General features: G+C 35.9%; 1 protein-coding gene and 1 non-coding gene across 17 annotated transcripts in view; one reads left to right on the top strand and one right to left on the bottom strand.

Moving 5' to 3' along the window:
- The window catches only part of DLG2 (discs large MAGUK scaffold protein 2), a 1,531,179-nt gene that overhangs the window by 205,562 nt on the left and 1,301,376 nt on the right, over positions 1 to 24,241 (top strand). The gene's annotated exons all lie outside the window — the stretch shown is intronic.
- On the bottom strand, positions 21,006 to 21,112 carry LOC112932348 (U6 spliceosomal RNA). The gene has a single exon (XR_003237458.1). It is a non-coding gene; the product is annotated as a U6 spliceosomal RNA (small nuclear RNA).

The raw sequence follows: 24,241 nt of genomic DNA, 5'->3' as shown, positions 1-24,241 counted from the left end.
TCAGTGCCTGTCATAGAGGGTTTGCACATAATTAAATACATAGTAATTGTGGGTTGAATCACCTAATTTATTTCATAGGAATCACCTAATTTGATGTTTGAGTTAGGTTTTATATACAATTTTAGATTTTTAAATTCATATCCACATTCTTGATAACTAAAGTGATTTGAGAAAGAATTTTGAAGTGTGTTACTTGCCAGAGAAGAAGTTTCAGTAATATATTCAATATTGCTTCTAATAAAATGTACAAATCATTAACATAATCTATTAGTTCTACAAAATAGGTCAGAACACTTTTTATTACTGGCCATTGTAGGAAGCCAAAGGTCAGAGGAAATGTTCTTAATGACCTAAGGCAGATTCTCTCAGCCTAAAAATAATTCCCAAGGAGTTAAGTCCTGTTCCAGTAGATGCTGCATTAACTCTTTCAGGCCACTAGGGTACCGTTGAGTTCACTGAAGCTGCAGTTTACCAAATGGTACCCTAGTGGTCTTACTCTATTACCTAAGCTTCCAGAAGGGCCTATGTCTTTCCAGAGAGCAGTTTCAACATTGGAAAAATCTGGTCCAGTGTGTATTTTCCCAAGGTGATGCTTAAAGGAAATAGCTAGTGCATAGCTTTACCTTGTAGCACACAGTCAATTCTTTGTGTAAATGTACCTCTGAACAATGAAGATGTTCTCTGCTTCCCTTTTGCTTGCCACCATTTCCAGGGGAATTAGAATAGATTATGGTGTAGCTTTATTTAAAAACTTAAATTTGCATAATATAATGTCTTATGTGATCCAATAATATTGGTACTTTGAAAATTAAGGCAGAAGGGGATGTTAGGGATGATGGGAAGCAGAGAGGTTATGAAAGGAAAAGGTCCTATGTATCTTTGGATATCAACAGTATTCCACAGTGAAGTCCCTTGGGCCCCAGTAATTGCTAGATACAAGTGATATTAGCAACAATTGTAGTTCTTTATCTTTAATTTAGTCATGTGGGCTAGCTAGGAGGCAACATTGTTGAAATAATTGTGGCAGTGACTCAGATTTAACATTTGCTACACAATTAGATTTACTTTAGGTCAACCTTAGCAGATCAAACTTTGCCTTCAGCGAACATTCCTTAGATCTATTGTAATTTCATCAAAGAGTGATGAAACATGGTACTAGATGGGGCTTCGTGTTTGAGGAACCATCCCACATTCATTTTTATATTTTTCATTGGTTTTGATGTTTTCTCTGTTCCATGTAACATCAGTTTTATTCATTTAAATCTTTTTTCAAATATCAGATCATCTACTGATTTGTTCTATTAGCCAAAGTTTAAAGCCCGTTTTTAGTGCCTCATTTCAATACTGCCTTACTCACTCAGTTACTCATTCATGAAATATTTAATGAGTTCCAACCATGTAGCTTCTAAACTAGTTCTAGGAATATAAAAATGAATAAAATTCAGTTGCAGCTTTCAAAGAGTTTTACAGTTGAGTAGGGATGTATATGAATGAATAGTTAATATGTAAAATACTAGTAGCTATAGTAGAGGTATACACAAAGTTCTATAGAAACACAGAAAAACAAATGACTAACTTCAGTCTGAGCTTTGAGGAGAAAAACATATGGAAGAGAAACATTTTAGTTGGATGAAAGATTGGAATACTTTTTAAAAGAAGAGGTGGAGTGGAGTGATAAAAATTTCTAGGAAGGTAGAATGTCATGCAGAGTAGAACACAAGGAAGGGAAGAGGACTTGTTATGCCTGGGTATGAAAGCCATGCAAAGAATTTCCAGGAAAGGATAATCAACAGTGTCAAATTCTCCAGAAAAGTCAAGTGAAATACTAATTAACAACTGATTCCAAATTTGACAATGAGGAGGTTTCTAATATTGAAGAGCATTTTCAGTAGAAGAATGAGCACAGGAAATAGTTTTCAATGAAGAAATGGAATTGTATAACAAAGTTGGCACAGAAGAAAATGAATGTTCTTTCAAGAAGATTTACAGGAAAGGAGATTGATAGGATGTTAGCTGGAGGAAGGAGCATGATTTATAAAGACTTTGGAGATTACATATTTTTGATATTTGAAGCTGAGAAAATAATTAGCAAAGCAAAAATATGAAGAAAGTCTCTTTTTAGTAATTTAGTGGAGTATTCTAGCTGATTAGGTATTTATCTGCTCCTCCCTTCTGAATTCTGTGCTTGAGTACTATGGACTTATTTAACAAAATGAGTCATGTAAAAACGGTCAAAGTTGGTATATTTCAATTATATGCAGTGACTATTTGTATTTGTTATATCTTTGCAACCTAAAACCAATATTACCAACTTAAAATTATTTTTCAGACTCAGATTTTAGTTAATTAGTGAATTCTGAAGATCTACCTTCAAATTTACCTTAAAGTTTGCTATCTTGAGGATAAACAGGATTAATTTGGAAATAGCCTCCAGTCATTTTCATATGTGCTCATGTGTTTTCCCATCAATTACCCTTTAAATGGACAAAAACTACGTGTTCTACATTATTTCTGGACCATTTTGCCCAATATTTTTCACACAGATGTCTGGTCATTGTGAATTATCTTAAATGCTTCTCTTTAATGTTGTTACAAACCTTAGACTCCTGCTTCTCAAAGCCTCAATATTGGGGAAGACTATGTGATTGAGATGGAGGCTTTTTTTTTTTTTAATTAGCATCTAACTTTTATGTAGTTTTTTCTTTCTTTTTTTTTAAGGGACATCACATCACAATCTAATCTTTCTACTCTTGGAAGATATGACGATGAACATTTCATCTCAGTAGAAGGATATTCACTTCGTAGAGTGTATGATTAAGAAGATCTTAGGAAAAATCATCAGGTTTCCTAGATATCAGGATACACTCATGATGAAAGAGAAGAATATAAAGATTATTTTAATTCTAGGAAATTTTCTTGGAGAGTAAAAGAGAAGGCCATGTCCTTTTCCTAGGGCCATTTCATATCTACTGAATAAAGAAGGTCATCTAATAACTACTGAATTAACAAACATGTTTAACCATATTGCTTATAGCATCATTATTTATAATTGCAAAAGCTGGAAATAGCTTATATTGCTATACATTGTGGCTTGCTTATATACTGGAATACTGTACAATAATGGGAATGAATGAATTGCCCATATGGCTGCAACATGGATGAATTTTAATAACAATACTGAGCATAAAATACACAGTAAGATTCTCTTTACACAAAGTTCAGAAACAGGCAAAAATCAAACACTATTATTTAAGGTTATATATATGTAATAAATAGAAAAGCAAAAGAATAATGAACATAAAATACTCTGGGGGTGTTGTGTGATTTAATTGCATGGGTACACCTGATGCTTCAGAGACGTTGATAATGATGCATTGCTTAAGCTGGCTGATTGGTATATGGAGGTTCATTTTGTAATTTTTTAAAAAGGGTATGTATGTATTCATGCTATTTTATATGTATGATATATTTTATAAAAATTACAACATTGGCATAAAGCAGACATAAGTCAATAAATGGTAGGTTATATTATTACTATGATTACTATCTATTATTATTCAATATTTTGTTAAATGAGTCACAGCTTCTATCACAGATTTATTAGATTTTTCCCAGATTTTCTGCTGTTAATAAAGACATGGCATCATAGCAGGATTTTTTTCCCATTTTTTCAAATGATAAAGGAAATATATCAACTTGTATAATTAAAAGCTCTAACTGTAGAGAAGGCTTGGAACATGAACTGATTGAGATGTTTGCAATGCCGTTAAGGTTTATTCTCTATTTCTCAGTGATTCCCCAGGGTCTGTTTTTCTATAAGTTTATTATCTTCAGGCTGGTTTCTGTAGCAAAACGAGTACTTCCTAAGCTTAATAGGGCTCCATGCTTCTTTTTGTATATCAGAGCTGGAGAAAGGATGTCTTTCGCTACAAATATCCATCAAAGTGTACACCTTGGTGACAAAATTCTTACTGGATAAACTTATATCCATGTCCATTACAGTAGGAAATCTTGAAAGGAAAAATATTTAAGCATCTAGGTCTTTTTTTTTTCTTGAAGATCTTATTTATTCATTGGAGACAGAGAGATAGAGAGAAAGAGCATGAGCAGGGGGAGAGGTAGAGACAGAGGGAGAAGCAGACTCCCCACTGAACAGGGATCCCAAAGTGGGGCTTGATCCCAGGACCCGGAGATCATGACCCGAGCTGAAGGCAGGTGCTTAACTAAGCCACCCAGTGCCCCAACATCTAGGTCTTTTTTTTTTTTTTTAAGATTTTATTTATTTATTCATGAGAGACACACACAGAGAGAGGCAGAGACACAGGCAGAGGGAGAAGCAGGCTCCATGCAGGGAGCCTGATGTGGGACTCGATCCCGGGTCTCCAGGATCATACCCAGAGCTGAAGGCGGCGCTAAACCGCTGAGCCACTGGGGCTGCCCTAGGTCTTTAACAACAGTTTAATTATTTAGACACATCTGGGTGATTGGCTAAATCCTCCATCTTCATCTCTGTTTGGAATGATTTTGGTAGAACCCACACTTGTTGTAGAACTTGGACACAAGTTGAATAATTTATTGGTGGTACAAAATAATACAGATCATATCTCCTGAATTTAAAATAGAAATATATAAAATGTATATGAAAGCTAATGGTTTAAACAATTTAGTGTGTCAATATTTCACTTTCCAGATTTCCTTTTCACAGAAAATTTGGCTCTCATTCTCAATTTGTTTTCTGTGATCACTCCTAATTGAACAACTACATAATTAGAATTTACTGGATGTCTACAGTATATCCGTTAATATATTAATACATTCAAAAATATTAATAGTTGTTATTCAAGTTTAATAATAGGCAGTTGCTCTGCTTACATGTACTTTCAGGTTCTTCATGTACTGCCTGATTTCTCAGATTTCATAAAATATTCTTAGCCATTAAAATACATACCTCTGCTCTTAACTTGACAGATGAATTCCAAATACTTAAACTATAACTTCAGATTAGTCAATACTCAGTAATCACTTAAAGTTTGGCTGAGAGAAATGGTAATATTGGAAGATTGCTTTAAAAACCCCACAGAACTCCTAGATTATCTAAATTTACTTGCCTCTCAATCCAGCACTGGTTATTTCCCACTAACCCCCCAAAACTACTTTATTGAAATATAGTTTGGAATGATGCCATAAGTATATCTGGTAAAAGAAACAAAGCTATGAAATCATTTGTCTACTATAATGTGCTATCACCATATTTACCTTTATGAGAACCCAGGAAAGAAATACTTATGTGGCCTCATTTGATTCCTGAGTAGTCAGCCTTGATCTTCTTGGTCTTTTTAAAAATAAGGTCACTGTGAATCAGGTCACTGATTCTGTCTTTCTCCAGTTATAAACTAAGGTTCTTTGAAACCTATTTGTGGCCCTCTAGCATATGTTTAATAGCTAACTCCTTCTGTTTTGTGCAAAATAGTATTGTGGTTTCATTATATCTTTCCTACTTTCTTGTCTTTTTCAACCTCCTAGACTATACATATATGTATAGTTTTTACAATATATTTGGTTATATAGTTTTAAATAACTTGAATATAACTTATAACTTGAATATAAAATATATTTGGTTATATAGTTTTAAATAACTTGAATATAACTTAAATAATTTGAATAACCAGTATTCAAATCTAGTTTGGTCTTTCTGACTTTAAAGACTGTGTGCGTTGCTCTTCGTTGAGTACTCATGATTTGCCAGACACTTTTCTGTTTATGAGGTATTCAAGAATGAATGAGATAGACCCTGCTCTATGGAGCCTTCTTCCTTATGAGGTCAGTAGAAGTAAGCTGGCATAGCTAAGACATGGAGCTTCGAATCTGTTAGAGGCCTCAGTAGCTGTATAGAAGAATAGCAGAGGGACTGATCAATTCTCACACAATATGAAGCAAGCTGGAAAGAAGGGGCAATTTAGAGAAAATTATATAAGTGAAATGCTAGACAAGATTTCTGCCTCTATAAAATCGTCTCCATAGGAACACAGACCAATTAACAAGAAACAGTTAAAGAATAATTAGAAGCCAAAGTTTTGTTGATGACCTTGACTATACCAGGGTTCAGAGAAGAGCAATAGAGGGTGGATGAGAGCAGCCAGGAAGCTTTACCCAGGAGGCCAGGCTTGAGAGCCTTTGAAAGATGGGAAAATTTAATCAGGCAAAGAAAGGATGGCATTGCATACATAGATTTATAGAATCCCAGTGACTATAATTCAATTGAGACTGTATTCTATAACCCTCACAGAAAATTGGTTTCATAAAATTCTAGACACTTCTGAGATTATTCTTAAATTTCTTATGTGTATGATTTATAATATCCAGTCAGGTCATAAGCACCAAGAAGCCTAGGCTGTTTCTTTTATTTCTTCTATATTGCCAAAATGTGCCTAGGGCAGTGCTCTAAACTAACAGTTTCCAGTAAAAGCTTATTGGCCATATGAACCCCTTGTCAATGTATAATAATTATAATGGCTTCTACTTGTATATAGTGATTGTGTCCTAAGTCATTCCACCAATAATATTTGTAGGACTTGAAGCAAAAGTACAAATGGAGACCATGTACTAAATATTTAAAAGTTCTAAGTCAAGCTAACAGATTTTAATGAATATGTTTAGTGCATCTACTTCACATAATCTTACAGAAGGAACATGGAAGGTCAGGTTAAAGTGAGACTTGTTGAGGGAATTCTCAGACTCTTCACAATCCCTGGCCTTAAGGAGGTGACAAAGGAAGAATGGACCTGCCTGGGCTAAGACCCCACTTACACATTTACCCCAACTCATCAGCTTTCTCCAACACTAGCTCAAGACTCACACTTAGAATTATAGACACTCAGCACATTCTTAGAAGTCTTACATTCACTCAAATTTAGGGGGTATATATACCAATGGACTGGTCTACCAACAGAATAAGGATTAGGACCTAGTGTAATCTAGAAACAGGACAGTTTGAGCAAAGGATTCAGGGTCCAATTCTTGGTGGATAGATAACATGTCCTTAATCCCACAGATTTAGCATGGGGAGGAGTTTTTGCTAGAGGAGGGTCAGAGTGGGGCTTTCTAAAGCATGTGACCAGAAGTAGTGGTCAGAAGCACATGACCAGAAGCAATACCTATTTCCAGGTGTTGTGCTAAACAATTGAACATTTGATTGGTAAGAAGAATAGACATTAGGGGCACCTGGGTGGCTCAGTCAGTTAAATATCTGCCTTAGGCTCAGGTCATGATCCCAGGGTCCTGGGACGGAGGCCTGTGTCTAACACCTCTCTGCTTAGCAGGGAGCCTACTTCTCTCTCTTTCTCCCTCTGCTCCCCCGCCCCCACTTGTTCTCTCTTTCTCTCTCTTAAATAAATAAAATCTAAAAAAAAAAAAAAAAAAGAATAAACACTAAATCTATTTAACTGGCCTGTTCAAGTTCTGAAAGGTAATATATAAATGGTGAATTTAGAATTTGGATCCTATTCTCTATAACTCCAAAGTCTCTTTCTTCACTGGAGTGTTTCTTAGATCCAAAAAATTACTTTATTCTGTATTTTCTCTTTCTTTCTTATTGTTCCACTTTAGGTTATGAAGGTGAATGGGGAAGGAGCTAGGGCTGGCAGGTGCAGGGGAGTGACAGCAATAAAGGGCACATGGGAATTTTGAACTAGAAATTGGCAAGAACCAAAAGTAGAAGGGAGAAAGTCAAGAAAGTGACATTACAGACAGAGGAGGAGTTAGGATTAATCCTGTAGTTTTATTTATTTTTTATTTTTTTTAATCCTGTAGTTTTAAAGTACTGGCAACACTCTTTAAATATTTAGATTTCTTTTAAAGGATAAAAATTTGCATAAGTCATTGGTATTATTATTTTTATTACAGAGATATTACTTGAACACATCAGCATAAAAGAGGCATAACTTTTATTCAACTATTAAACATTAATTTAGAAAACAAATATAAACTAAAAATACTTCATTCATTCATTTATTCATTCAGTCAGCAAATGGTTAGTAGGCATTTATTATAAGCCATGCCCTGGAGATTTAGCAGTGATAAAGCCCCTTCTCCCATAGAGTTGCATTCTAGTTAGATGAAATGAATATTCACAACATTTACTTAATATGAAGGAATGTTATTTTGCTGAAACAATCTTTACTCACAATTTAAGTACAATTCTAACAGCTTTTGAATTTGGCATGACCATACCTTACCACTTATTCTAAGATGACTCAGTTCTCAGACCATTTGTCAATATTCATATTGGTAAGTATCCCATGTACCAATTGGCCTCTATTCTAAAGCATTTATATTTAAATGCATTACTCATTCATCCTAACAGTCAAATAAGTACATGCAATTATAATCACAAGCATTAATATAGATTCTGAAGTCATGTATTAGTACTTAGTTATAGAGTATCATTAAGATGATCCCCAAAATCTTGTTTAATTAAATAGATTATTATACAAATAGATGCAAACTTAACTATATTATAGAAAATTCCAAGATCCAGAGGAAACATCCACAAAACCTGGTTTAACAGATATTGTAATAAATGATGCTATTTTTCTTTTCAGTGTGAATTTTGATTCAGTATGACCTCCTTGAGGGACCTGTTGCTTTAGATACGTATCCACAGTGTTTTTATGTGTCTAGCACAAAGTAGATATATAGACAGGATTTTTGAGTGACTGAACAGACGATTGACTGAAAAGCTCTGGGTTCAAAAACACTTAATTTTTTGCTATTGAAATCTGCCCACCAGACCCATACTGGCATGATACAGATAATTTTCTTCTGCATTTTTAAGCCTATGGCTGTAAATATGCCAATGTTACAATGTTTTTTATTAAGACTTTTCAAAGTTAAAATTTACAGAATTTGAAAGAGAATTCTCTTCATTTAAATGGAACTCTTTTTATTCAATGATATTTTCCTTTCATTTTTATCCCATGTACAGAGTTGAAATGGTGTCCTGTGTATGTGTGCATGTGTTTCCTCCTTTATTATTACTTTGTATACATTTAGAATGTTGACTAATAGTAATACTCCCAGCATATATCATGTTAATATTTATCCTTATAATAAAATTAAGGCACATTTTATAGGTAATTTCAAAATACAGATAAGCAAATAATAATATATCACATTCCAACCATGAAGAGAAAGCTGTCATTTTCGGGTATAACCTTCAGTCTTTTACTAATATGCACATATGTTCAAAAGGAAACTATTATTTTAGTATATTTATAGTATAGCATATTTAAAACTTGCAGGGAAGTGCTGGTGTGTAAGAACTACAGCCAGGATGCCAAAAGGAAATCCAAGATTTCTTTGGTTAAAATAGCCACAATATACAGAGCTTGGAAGCGCCTGTATTTTCTGGGAATCTGGGTGAGGAATGGCAAGAAAAATTCTGGGTTTCACAAGTGACTAAGCCAGAGCCTTAAGAATTGAAGTTGGAGAGAAGCAGGATCTTGTTGCTAGGCAACCAGCATTCCAGGAGGAGACCTCCAGACAGCACACCCGCTGTTCTGCCCCCCAGCATGTGACATGTGCTGAGTTTTTGCGAGGATGGCTAGACTCTCTATGCACACTGGCCTCCGAAGTCCAGCATGTGCCCTGCCCTGGAACATGCCTCTGCCCTCCTCAGCTCAGTCTGCAGCCCAGATGGAAAAGACAGACAGCTCTGGGACAGATCTTCAGTAAAGCCCCTGTGGGCTTGTACTGAAACTGTTGGGCATGATCTGTCAAGATCTGGCTGTCATTGGCTTTTCCTGTCAATGACTTCAGTGTAGTGGGAGTGAAGAGGAGTCTAGACTCAGCAGGAAAAGCATACTGACAAGGCTTTTCAGGCATATTCAGGACTTGGGGAAAATTGTTGAGGGTAGGGCAGAGGGAGATGAACAAGGACTGTTACATCTCTTCTGGGAAGAAAGCACAGAACAGATTGATAGAGAATTGTTAGTGTGACTTTCTTACTCAAACTCTGGTTTTTATAAAAATATGACTAATCAGCATCCCCAAATGCAGTGTCCTGGAGGACCTGAACACTCTAAGATACAATTAATCATTTGCCTGACACTCAATAGGTAACTTGTATCTTTTGTACTTCTCTGGAGCACAAAGAAAGAAGCTATCAGTTATTGAACTCTTATATAGTATCCTAACCACATGTCCAATATTCAAAGAAGTACTAAAAATATTTTTTTACTTAATTTTAAAAAAAGGCTTAGAGATACTGCAACAATAGCTAAATCAATCCTATACCCTTCAATTATTTCCATTTATTAACATTGTCATATTTATCTAGAAAATAAAAAGAATTTGATAAGTTTTCAGCAGATTAGTTAGGCAACAAAAGTCAACCAGAAGTATTAAGTAGCTATTCACTCATGGTCTTTATTCACTCTACTGTGGTGAGAATCCATATATTTCATGGCAAAACAATTAATTCTGGGGTACCATCTCACACTCTACTGGGGTGTTAAGTAATATATGGTGCATGCCTCTTTGACCTTCTTAAAATCCACATACATGCTCTGAATTCCAAATTACATTTGGCTGTGAAATTTACAGATGAGGGATTACAGTCCTGGGCTTTGTGCTAGATACTACTAGGCAACTGACTTTTCCCCCCTCTAATCTGCATAGTAATTTTTTTTTTTTTTTAGTAATTTTATAGAGAAATCATTATCTATACTTTGTAAGTTCAGATACATTAAAGAATTCCCCCCCTCCCCCAATGTCACATCATTAATAAGTGGTAGATCTCGGATTTAAACCCAGGTGCATAAGGCTCTATCTTAGGGCTTTCCACCACACAGTATTGCTTCATTTCACTATCCTTGTATCTTTGAGAAAACTGAGTTTATAATATATACCAAGGTTGCAATGGTAAATTTAGGGTCGGATTAGAATCTTACTGCCTTGGGGGTCACCATGGTTTGCTTCCCTCTGCCTTATGTCTTGACAAGCAGGAGTTTTGTGTAGATATTTAGATCAATCCCCGCGTCAGGGATGGATGAATCAAAACAAAGGAGGTGGATATACATGCCATTCTTGAGCACCTCAATTCCCTCAACATCATGGCTAACCATAAGGGCTTTGCTTTGGAAGACCTCCACTGTTCATAGATTTCTAATCTTGCCTCCAGGGTTTACTAGCTCCATGTTCTTAGCAAGTTCTTTAATCTCTCAAAGCTTTATTTTGTTTATCTCTAACAAGAGAGAGTAATTCTTAAATTATGGAGTGGTAAAAAAATTAGCATCATGCCTATCATACAGTCAGCACTAATCAATATGAGAAATTATTATTATTATTTCATTTGCTATTTGCCCTTCTATGCTCTGACAGTGTCAGTAGTGGGGTAAGTCTCACAAAGGTCTCATTTCTGTTCTCTCCATTTTTTTCTTGTCTATAGTAATACCCATTTTGTCTAATAATGGTTAATTATAATATGATCAGTTAATATTCCCCAAGCCTTCACAGATTTCCACAGCTCTTGATAATGTTGCCATTTAATATATTCTAATAGCATTTGTTCTCTTTGCTACTGGCTGCCACTTAGACTCCATAGCATTATAGTATTTGCCTTTTTAAGTAACTATGGAGATTAGGATCAATGTCTTTTTCTTTTTTATATCTTTATTAGTGATAAACCACAATAGTTAGACCCCTGAAAAATATCTAAATAAACATCTATGGTTTGAATATAGAACTTTAATGTATCCTGTGGTTTACTCCAGAGAACTTCTGAATTTGAATTGGGACGCTTGAGGCCTTAAGTCAAAGATATGAGACATGGATTACCCACCTTCCCTCTTCTGTGGAAGACATTAAAATTTAGTTGTGCCAGTCATCCAGATGCACTTCAGAAGCTTTTTAGCTGTGGTCAAGGCATGCTTGGTCAGGGGATCAAAACTGAAGCTCTGGATGAAGCATTTCTTACTTACCGTTTCTTCCTCCATATTGAACATAGGACAGAAGGATTTAGATGAGACAGAGCCAGCCAGGATTAGTTGATATTCCTGGGAAGCATGAAGGAGGAAAAGATAGCTACTGATGATCCTCAGACTGAGAGATGCAGGAGGGAAGCTAAGATGAAACAGGCCTCTTTTCCTGGAATTGCAAAAAAGTCTAAAAAATAATAAAATACATTAACAAGAAAAATCCCTGTTTGATAATTAACCCGTAATGGGCTATCGTGGAGGGAGAAAAAGAAAAAAGAAAAATATGAATAAGAGAGCTAAAGGTTTACTATTGTTGCCGCTGTTGTTATTCATAATATTATTTCAGAGAAACTTTCAACTCCCAGAAATAGTCTTTCAGGTAATGGATTAATATGGGGAGATTTGAATTAATTAAATGCAGTTTAATAATCATGGATACTAGTTACATCAGATGTAGTGGTCATGCTAAGAAAATGGAGACAGGGATCCCTGGGTGGCACAGCGGTTTGGCGCCTGCCTTTGGCCCAGGGCGCGATCCTGGAGACCCGGGATCGAATCCCACGTCGGGCTCCCTGCATGGAGCCTGCTTCTCCCTCTGCCTGTGTCTCTGCCTCTCTCTCTCTCTCTCTCTCTCTCTGTGACTATCATGAATAAATAAATAAAATCTTTAAAAAAAAATGGAGACAGACAAACCCCTTTAGTTTTAACCTAGAAGACAATCTACTACAGGCAAAAACATAGGGTGTAGAGGCAAATAGACCTGGATTTGAATTCCCACTTCACTGATTTCTAGGAACATGACACATGGGCAAGTAACTTAACTTCAAGACTCAGCTTTTCCACATGTAGCAATCAAAGGGTGATACTTGGTAGATTATAATTATTGCCCTGATTTAATGAAAACCTTATTTAATGCCTATTCTATTTATCCTGGGTAAGTGGGCTAGGCTGGATCAGATTAAGCCTCAAACTTTTGTATTAACATGTTGTCACCAGTGGAAATTGATATAATCCACATCAGAAGGGAATATAGAATTAATAGAGGCATCCCAGTTGTAATAAACTCCTTTTAGACTTTTTATGAATTTTTGCCACTTAAAGATTTTCTCCAAGTATGAATATAACCAGATGCTCAGTGATAAAATTCAAATCCCAAGACTTCCCAATATCTATAGATGCCAGCATTTTCACTTTCATTATCAGCTATCCAGTAAGTTTGAATTAAGCATTTCACTTCTTTTAAGGGAGGCTGTTTTGCTTTTGTTTTAAATTATAACCTCACATCCGGATGTTTCCAGTCTACTTCTTTGGAGAGCAATTTTTATGATTAAGAAGTTAATTTTTTTTTCTTCAACGTGAACAGATGGTGCTTTTTAGTGTCTTTTTTTGAAGGTGCTCCATATCTTTTGCACAGCAGAACCTAAAATATGAATTGGACATTGTATAACTGAAAATACATGGAAAAAGAAAATTTCATGGTTTAGAGTCTACATTAACTCTTCCTCCTTACTGGAAATTTATTCTCTTTGTTCTAGTATCATTGTTGGGTCACTTGACAGTGAGATCTGAGTGAGAATTTGAGCATATATACTTCTTAGAAACTTGAAATGACCTAAAGATTAATATTTTTAAAAAGTTTCATATAAACCATGCTTTATGATAAATCCTCCAAAATTATGGTTTAACATGCTTCATCATTTGCATTGATGATTTGATTGTGTTTGACAAGGTCAAATGTGAAGACTAATGGACACAAATATATTCCATTAGGCATTCTTTATTATCCTCTCCTGAACACTGTGTTTTCCACTTCTGCAGATTATTGGTTGCCAACCAAGTGAACTGCTCAATTAAGGGTATGACAAATGCTTAGCAAATGAAGTGGCTTGGCTCCTTCATGTTACACCATTTTTTTTAGATATATTCCAATATCATACAGAGAATGTACAAATATATTTTCATGAGCTGTGGCTGTAGTCCATCCAAATCATTTCTGACAGTGGCACCAAGAGATGTTTGAGGGTAAGCATGGGAATGGTCTTATGTTTCCCAACACAGGTACAGGGTCTGGAATCTCCCTTTGACAGAAACAACTTCTAACCACTTTCTTTCTATTTCCTACACATTAACTAGCCATACATAATAGATTGCTAGGAGATACATGACAAAATGATGTTTTTATTTCTTCTTTGATAGTCAACAGGTACATATTTATCCTATATTATAAAAATGTAGTTCTCCAGAAGAAATTTGAAAGTAGCCCTAGGAACTGCCTTGGGAGAAGCAAAAGAAGGCAATTGACAGAGATTTATGATACAAACCTTTTGCACCCTAGCAACTACCCTCAGGTTGTGTTTCAATGTTGCCCATTCTTTAAAGCCTTCCATGACCTTCCAGGGTTAAGCTGATTCCTCCTTTCTTTTGACACTCCTCTAAGGGATTGATGTTTATGAGTTCCTCTCTCCAGCCTTTGCTCCATGGAACAAATCTCTGTCTTTCAGGTCTTTAAATCTCCAGAATCAAACATTTTACCTAGTGAATAGTAGACACTCATAAATATTTGTGGAGTTTGTTTAATTGAATTTCCAAGTGGAGTATCTTTTCTTGAATCTGTTGAATATCATTCTGTCACTGCTTGTGTTTTGTCTCTGGTAATGACTTGAAAATCCATTTAGTCCTTCTGGCCAGTGGATCATTAAATCCTTCCCTAGAACACTGTTTCCTAAAGGGTTGATGGAATGGTGGTGGTAGTTTTCACAGCTAATAGCAGGAGTTATGGTAATGAATATTTAATATGTGCCAGACACTGTGCTACATGCTCATCCTATGAGGTATATTTTATCTCCCTTTTACAGATAGGGATACTGAGGCTTTAAGGAACTAAGCAATTTGCCCAACCTGATAGGGCCAGTAATATGCAGAAGCAAGAATTAAAGTCCTTATTTGATTTCTATGGTATTAAACATTATTCTCTATTGTCTTCTCCCCCTGTCTGCCTTTGTACATGCCAGAAAATCAATAGATGCTTACAGAAATCTGGCTTATTAAATTGTTCTTTGAATACTCACAAAACTTTTCAAAGTCATTTCAGATAAAATCATTTCCCTCCAGTATGTAAACAACTTTTGCTAGAGTGCTGGTCTTTATGAGGTTAATGGCTGTTTTCTGTTTTGCCATCTAGATTTGTTAATGAAAATGAAAAATGGAGGTTAGGAGCAGAACAAAACCTTGTTAAAGCAGTACTAACATCTATGTATTGAGTAATTTAAAAAGTATTACTGAAAATGGATGTAGAGTTAGTGTGTGTGCATATATATATGTATATATATGTATGTATATATATATATATATATAGTCTGTTAATCAAGTTAGTAGTTTGTTGATCAAGGTTACATTGAATGGCTACCCATTGCTCACATTGCTTTTGAGTTTCCCTAGGAAACCAGCTAAACCCTAAAGCTAAAATGCTTAAATAGCTCTGAGGATTCTTATACATAATTTTATCATTTATTTTTGTTTATCTTTATTCAATCCAGGTTTGGATTTTTTTTTTTACCATTTGGATTTTTTTTTTTTACCTTCTATTTATAAATTAAAATTCAATGATTGCATAGAGACCATAAAGGTTTTTTTTCCCACTTCAGACAAGTCAATAACTGTAAGATTTAATAGTCTAAAGATAAAATGGCTCAATTTTAACCAGAAAATGCTTGACTAAGATAACTGTCTAAAACCAGATTATGAGGCCATTTGAAATTAAATGTTTTTTTCCTCCAATCATTGTCTATAGCAATGGAATTCTTTATTTGATAAGCAAGGAAGGCAGTATCCTGTCTTGTGTTTTGATTTGGGGGGATAAATATGCTCTAAAATGTATATATCATTATGTGTAAATAGCTTAGACTACTCAATGTGCTGTTGTTCTCAACATAATACTTGTAATGAAGTGGTTAAGCAATACTCTTTGGATTTATAGGTGCCAGGCTAATGCATAATATTTTGCCACAAGAAGTCCTAGGGTACCTACGTTTCTGCACAATTTACAATTTCCTGCCAAAAGGACTTAAAATGCCACAAAGCACATATTCTACAGGGTGAATGCACACCCAGACACAGAACATTTTAGTGTCACTCACTTGTTGCTTATGTTCTGCTGAGGGCAATGAAAGAAACAGGCCTCCAGAAGAAATCTGATAAGAATTCAGTCACTTAAGTTAATGGCATTTTGAGTATGACAATGATTTAAATAAGTTCTCTGAAGTAAGCAGTGAACATCCTGGCACTGATGATTTGGGTCAAGAATTGCGGCTGCCAGATTTTTCCTCCAACATCCACATGGGTTAAGGGTGGGTGCAACATCATCATTAGTAATTAGTGAGGAGAAATCAAAGAATGGGGGCTGATAGGTAAACAGTAAGAGCTCTTTTAAAGGTCTGTATATATTTCTCTTTTAGGAGTGTGAATTTCATCCTCCATAAAATCTTTTGTTATCTTGAGAAGAATTTGAGTTAAATAAACCAATCGAGACTCTGGTGCCCAGAAAGAGCCAATCCAGACACACAGATCATATACCTCTCCCTGCCATTACTGTTTGCAAGGGAATAAAGATAAATATAATGTATTAAAAACATTTTTGAAAATAAGACTGCAAATTTCAAAGATCAATCTTAAATCATTCACAGTCACTGAAAAGAGGACTGAGCAGTCATTTCTCTGGGGCTGCAGGGCCCTCAGGTGCTGTCTCAACACTCCTCTGATTCCTCTCCTACTTATCACAAATGACCATTGCAGTATCTATTCTTAACCTTCCTATTCTCCTTGTATGAGTTCTCATGTCTTGTCACTTTTTGACTTGTAGGGAGAAAAAACAATACAAAACAAAAAACAATAACCCCAAATCCCTAATTCTAGGAAGGAACAGACATGCTCCACAGCATTTTTGTTTTCCTTTCTGCCTTTCTTTTGGTTTCAGCCATAAGCCCCTTCCCCAAGAATCTGTTTTCCTTAGTGCTTGGAGTTGACATATTTGAGGAGCATGCTGTAAATTTCCTGTAGGAAGTTTGGTACTGACATCCTTCATTTTATTTGTGTGTAGTTTTTGGGAGTCTCCTTAAGGAAGGAGAATTATACCGTTTGAAGACATGAGGCTTAAAGTAGTAAATGTTTCCTTTCATTTCGAAGGCTGCTACCATTCCTTTGAAGTCAATGAGAAATTCTGTAAAGCAACCAGCATCCTATAAGGGTAACTCAAATATGAAAACAAGAGTGACAAATCATTATAAATTTAATATATTTATTTGGAAAAAGACATTTAAAAAGCCTAGAAGATGGAGTATGCTCCCTGTTTTGGAAGCTTTCAGTGATCCTAGATCACATTCTGGGCTATCCCTGTGTGAGCTAGCATTACAAGCTATCAGAGATTAAGGTCTTTAGTCTTTGTGCTATCTCCGACTGCTCACTTATTACTTCTTACCACCTGCCTTCCTGATTTCTCTACCAGGCATCATTATCACTGTATCACAGTTGGCCTTGCACAGTGGTTCATACCTGATGGTGACACCAACCCCCTAGGCACCTGTTAGAAATGTTTGGTCACATTTCTGTTTGTTTAGATGACTGGAGAGAGCTATTGGCATTTAGGAGTTGGCCAGAGATGTTAAGTACCCAGCAAGGTATGAGATGACATATACAACCGTCTACCCAGGATATAGGTGGCACTGCCATTAAGAAACACGGGGCCTCTAGGATTAGCACCCCACTTTTGAGAAGACTAAGCTGGCTCTTGACTTTGAGACACATTATTGATCCTGGATTCTTACAGTATGCTTCAGGCCTTCATCAGTGATTGGCCTGTGATCCTCCTCATTCGGCTTCAGCTGGAGAGGGGAGGAATATTTGACAAAGAAATTCCAAAAATGTGCTTGTCTTTGTTTATAGGCTTCCCTTCTGTTGGGAAGCAGACAATGAGAACTCAGCTCTTTGCCAGTTTGTAGATACTTGTGTGCCTAGATGCCTCCAGCTAGGAAAGTGAAAACTCACACTAGGCAAGGAAAAGGAAAATGAATGCTGTAATCATTTATTTTTATTGCTGTTAAAATGCCTCCAAAGAAAAGGAAAAGTAAAACATCAGTGCTGACTGATGTTATAGGTATTAGTGTTGGCTAAGGTGCTTAAAATGCAATGTTTGTATAAAGAGGGGCATAGAGAAAAGATTCCTATTGATGAGATAGCTATTTTATCTTTTCATAAACAATCAGTTCACTAATAGGAGATGAAGAGGCATTGTAATAAAGTATCCAAGTGATAATTTGAAAGGTAGCAGGAAATAATGTAGAGAAGTAACGTTAGATCAATTTCAAGGTTCTGGTCCAAGATGATGATGTAGGAAGACCCAGAAACCACCAACTCTATACCTATCAATGAAACAATTTGCTCGGGGCAGGGGGAGAACCTAAAGTAAAAAAAAAAAAAAACTGGCAAAGCAGCCCCCTTCGCATCAGGTACGTGAAAGGGAAACCATATATTTTTAAAAATATTTTATTTATATATTCATGAGAGACACAGGGAGAGAGAGAGAGGCAGAGACACAGGCAGAGGGAGAAACAGGCTCCATGTAGGAAGCCCAACGTGGGACTCGATCCCAGGACAACAGGATCATACCCTGGGCTGAAGGCAAGTGCTAAACCACTGAGCCACCCAGGGATCCTGAGGGAAACCATATTGAAGTGGATAGGAAAGGCTGAGAAACAGTCTCATCATAAATCCCACCCCCTGGTGTGGTGACCCACAATCAGGAGGGAACTCAAAACCCAGAGCTGCTTCTTGAGGAGCAAAAAGGGTTTGTGCTCCACATTGGGCACCCTAACTTTTAAGATTAGCACCTGGGAGATGAGTCCTAAAACATCTGGCTGTGAAAAAGAAAAGTTCTGAAACCATGGGGGGACAGGAGAGGTAAAGAAGAGACCAAAAATTGATAGAAGTAGCAACCAAATTTACATCAGTCAATTAAGTACTTGAGTTGATTATCATGTTCTGATCTACTTTGGGAAACTGGTTATAGGTTAAAAAGAAAGAGCAACCAAAAAAGCATATCCAATTTTTTTCCATTCCATAAAACAAAATAAGGCTTTTAATAAGGTTTTATATCTACTTACAGAGTCCCTCACATCAATATTTTAAAATATTACTTAAAATGTTATGATATGAGCAAATCTGATGTAAAACAACAACAAACCTAGCATTATATCCTATTATCTCGATTTTTGCTGAAACCGTTTACAACTTCCAGAAACAGACATGCCAAATATCTGAAACCATGTCTATAATTACCTCCAGAAATGATTTGACATAGTTCAATTTTTCTTTTTCTGTATTTTGCTATTTCCTTTTAACCTCTTCAATTGAATTTTTAAAAAGTGCTAAAGGTCTTGGGAGTGAATAACAAGTTATTTTGAGTTTTTAAAGTTACATCTTGGAATGTTCTCAAAACCAAACCTTGTAACCTATTGTCAGGATAAGATAATAGGAGGCTTTGCAAATGTCAAGGCAAAGGTCACATCTGGCACTTTCTTCCCCAGGTCTGATCAGCAGGCACTTTCTAATTTTTGTTGTCCCCAGTTTACTTATGCCCTAACACTACTCTGATAGTTTGAAGATATGATGACAAATTATATACTTTAGTTGGTTGCAATATGCTACAGTTTTATTTTTGATGTGTTCTCACATTCCTCATACTGTTATTTATAATTACCTCTGGCCCACCAAATGTAAGCTCCATTAGCTTTTTATCTCTATCTGTAGTGTCTAGAAATGTGCCATGCCTGATAGTATGTGCTCAATAAATGCTTATTGAATAAGTGAATAAATTGATGGTTCATTTTCTTAAATATTTCATACTGCAAGTCTAGAGATCATAAACTCTTGGAAGAGTTTGGGCCATACTAAATTATGTGTACTTTCCTCAGAGTCAACTAAAACCAGTACATCAAGTGTTCTGAATGCTCTTGAATACTGTGGGAAAAAGGCTGAATTTTTTTAACCAAGCCCATGAGCTTAGTTTTAGATGTTCTGCTTTGGAATAAAGAAATGTTAGAGTACTTATTATGTGGAAGATGTGGTCTATATTATACTATGTAATTAGTAAATTCTCATTTATATAATCATCTTCAAGGCAATACACTTACACTTTAATAATTTTACATGGATGTAAACTGGAAAGGTGGAAATGCACCTTTCAAAAAATTCAGGATAAACCAACCGTGTTTTAGGCTGTCTGTGCACTAAACTCCCTCATGTGTCATTTAATTTGTTGGGCAGCTGGCAGACTGACATAGGAGGAGGGGTTCTGAAGGAAGTCACCAGGATAGCTGGGCACTTTACTGTCTACATATTTCAATAGGGATTCCCAGTTGGAAGTGATTGATGCTTTGAGTAGGCACTCAGTTCCCCTGAAGTCTTTGTCTTAGAGGCAAGAGTGAACCAATTCTGCCTTCTGCTGACTTTTTCCTGCTTATTTTCTTAGTTAGGCTCTGGGTTCTCCTTTGTGCAGCTTTATAGTTTCTTGGTCTAGTAAGTATTTGCTTTCTCTCTGGTGAGTTGTTTCCTCTCCATTCATCCTCATCTACTATGACTACTGTATTATCCTGTCCCAAGTGATTCATAGTATGATTGTTTAAAAAAACAAACAAACAACAATCACTTCATAATACTCTTATTTTTGGCTTGCTTGTTAAAAGTCTTTGAAGTTGGTTATTTTTATAGGTTTTCACTGATTTGGAATTTTTCTAGAAACATCTGTTAGTATAAACTATGATGGACATTTTTTTTTTGTCCACTTGAGTACCATAATTCTCTCCTATAAGAAAGAAGTTGGGATTAGAAGGATCTTGATATCATTCATACTTGGATTAAAATGTATTTTGAGCCTATTTTGGGCCAAAATGTATTCTGGAATTAGATTAACACTTAGTAATACATTGGCAGTGGCAGCCTCATATTTATGGTAGAGAATATTTTCTGATGCATGTCTGTGGTATCATAGGGATTGTCAGTAAATAGTGTGTTATCCTTGCACAGGGGCCATGCTAATCTTCTCTCTATTGTTCCAACTTTAGTACATGTGCTGCTGAAGCAAGCACAGGATGCCAATAAATAATAATACTTACAATTGAACCTCCCAGTCCTATAACTCAATACTTTTGCGTCATGCAAACAGACCTAGTTTTTGCCTTCCATAATCCCAAAACCACATTGTGCATATGTAATCAGATTGACATGTATCTCTCCTCTCACCCTGTTTCTTGACATCTCAATCATTAGAACACACACACCACATATGAGATCACTGCTCTATGAGCTCTCATTTAGCACTCTATCCTAAATGCATTAGCTTAATTGCCCTTCTAACCTGTTGTGATATATAACTGTCATGAGCATTCATTCAATAAGTTATGAATTTCTAGAAATCAAGAGTTAGCTTATGCTTCTTAATAGTCCAAAGTGTCAAATATCTCCGTGGGTTTTTTTGTTTTTTAGTTTGTGTTTGTTTTTGTTTTTGTTTTTGTTTTGCCATTCAATAAATATTTTTAAGCATCCAACTGAACCAAAAATTTCATACTGTGAGGCAGTAGTTTTGTGGAGTCATTCAAGGAGCAATCTGTTTTTGCTAATGGCATATGACTATCTTTGCTGGTTGACTAATGGTCATTGTGGTGATTATGAGAGACCCAGAGGAGCTAGAGAAAGGAGACACACAGTCCAAAGGAGCATAATTATTTCACAACTGTTGTGTTGTAGAGGGTACTCTTATTTGTGGGAAGCTTCATATTCATGCTGATCAGCAAAGACCTAGCAATTCATATTTTACAAACACAATCCAACCTCAAAACTATATACTGAGATCTTTCCATTGTGAAAAAACTGGAGTTCTGGTCCCTGCTGTGCTGTTGAAGGACAGCTAAGCAGGCTTTGGAATGGTGAACCCATCCTTTTGCAAGTAGGAAATCAGTAGAGATAACAGGCTCATCATGGTCTTTGTCCAACTCACTATAGAATTCACAATTCACTTTAGAAAATATTGACTGTAGTTGATTTGTTAGATTTTTCCCTTTAGAAATGATTTTCCATTTCCATGATGACTGGATAGATTTTATTTATTAGCCAACATAATGAGCTGACAACTTGTTATAAAAAGCTACTTATATTAGCTATTCATTCTTGGGAAAGTTGCTTCTTTAATTATCAGGAATTTTATTTAAAATGTGAAGTTTGGGGAAATGTCAAGAAGAAAGGGTGATTTGCAAGTGAAAAGGAAAGGGAATCATGACTTTTCTTCTACTTCCATTGAAGTCTGTTCTTCCTTTAGATCTTATTTGAGAACAGGAATGAGAGAAGGCAGATCCTGTATTCCTGACTGATGGTGATATGTAATAATGGTAAAAAAAAAAAAAAAAAAAAAAAAAAAGGAGAGAGAGAGAGAGAGAGAGAAGAATTAGAGGGTTGAAGGTAGCATGGGATTACTTGGAAAGAGAAAGGAAGACCATGATATTCATGAAGTATTATCAGTGGTGCTGCCACCCCTCCCCTTGCCTTGCCTAGGAGCTAAAGTATTCATATGGGGTTTAAAGCCCTAGAGTCCTTAGTGTTCCTTTTGGCATATGTATTTTCCTTGCACCTGAAGTCCTCAGCACTCTTAGTCTATATCCTCTCCCAAGGTGCTCTTACTCACTTCCGTGACACCCAAATTTATATTTTCTACCGAAACTTTTCTTCTAAATTACTGACCTATCCAATTGTCATCTCAGCAGCTTCTCTTTGATGCCTTACAGGAGCATCAACCCAAAATATCTAAAACTGTTATCAAAATATCATAGTTTGGGGACTTTGACATGATAAATATTCATGGTGTGTAAAAGCATGATACATAACTGTAAGATCTTACATTAAAATGCTTACTTGTGTAGATAGATACACACATGGGACCTAGAAGTCAAACTGTAAACTGCTTGTGATTATGGATGACTTTGTTCTTTGCTTCTTGTGTTTCTCAGTTTCCTTTTATGCACATATTAACTTTAAAAAAATAAATTTTTAAAAAACCTAAAAAAAAATCTAAAACTCATTTTATGATTTTCTGCTTAAGAAATCTATTTTTCTAGCGTTATCCATCTCAGGGATTGTCCCTCCTGCCCCATCCTTTGACATTTGATCAAGCCATATACCCTGATTTATCTTCCTCTCTCATTGTCTTTCACCTATTACTTACGTTTAACTCCTAAATATTTCTGAATGTGTCATTTTCTCTCCATCTCTGCTATCAGTCTAAGCCATCATCATCATCTCTCCCATGAACTTCTAACTGGTCTCACCACATCATTCTTGTCCCATGCCCATCCATATTGCATATAGTAGCCACAGTGAGATTTATAAGAGACAAATCTGATTACAATTTGTCCCTGCTTAAAATTTGTTGATAGCATTACATTTTTTAAAGATATACTGTATAATCTTTTAATGACAGGCCACAAAATTCTGGATGATCACCTCCTGCCAGCCTTCTCTCATGCCAGGCTTTCTTTCCCACCTTGTACTACAGCCTCACTGCTCTTTCTTTCAGTTCCCCAAATATATCAAGTTCCGATCCCATATTGGAATCTGTACATGCTTCTTCCTTTATTTGGAACAGTCTAAGGATTTTCCATTGTGCTGTAACCTTAATAAACACATCTTCAAAGACTTCCTTGATAATATAGATTGAATTCTGTACCCCCCAAAATTTGTATGTTGAAGCCCTAACTTCCAATGCGGTGGTATTTGGAGATAGGGCCTGTGGGAGGTAATTACACTTAGATGAGGTTATGAAAATAGGGCCCACATGATAGGATTAAGGCCCTTATAAGATAGATAGCAGAGTGTTCTCTTTTTCTGCCCACCCTTCTCCCTGCATCTCTCTGTCTCTCTCTCTCTGCATGTGAAGACATAGCTAGAAGGCAGTTGTCTGCAAGTCAAGTAGTGAGCTTTTACCCAGAAACCAATCCTGCTGACACCCTAATCTTGAATGCAGACTCTAGAGCTGTGAGAAAATAGATTCCTATTTGTCAAGTCACCTAATCCATAATGTTTTGTTTTGGCAGCCTGAGCTGCCATGAACTAGTCAGGGTTCCCTTTTATTCATTCTCAGAGGCTTTGTACTTTTATTTTTGTCTTCCCTGTTAAACTTTAAGCTTGGTAAGGTTTTTCTTGAACACTGTTCTGTTTCCAGTCCCCAA

This window comes from Vulpes vulpes, chromosome 11, assembly GCF_048418805.1.
Source record: "Vulpes vulpes isolate BD-2025 chromosome 11, VulVul3, whole genome shotgun sequence".
Classification (NCBI taxonomy): domain Eukaryota; kingdom Metazoa; phylum Chordata; class Mammalia; order Carnivora; family Canidae; genus Vulpes; species Vulpes vulpes.
The sequence above is the reverse complement of the archived record's forward strand: the minus strand, read 5'-3'. Positions and strand labels throughout refer to the sequence as shown.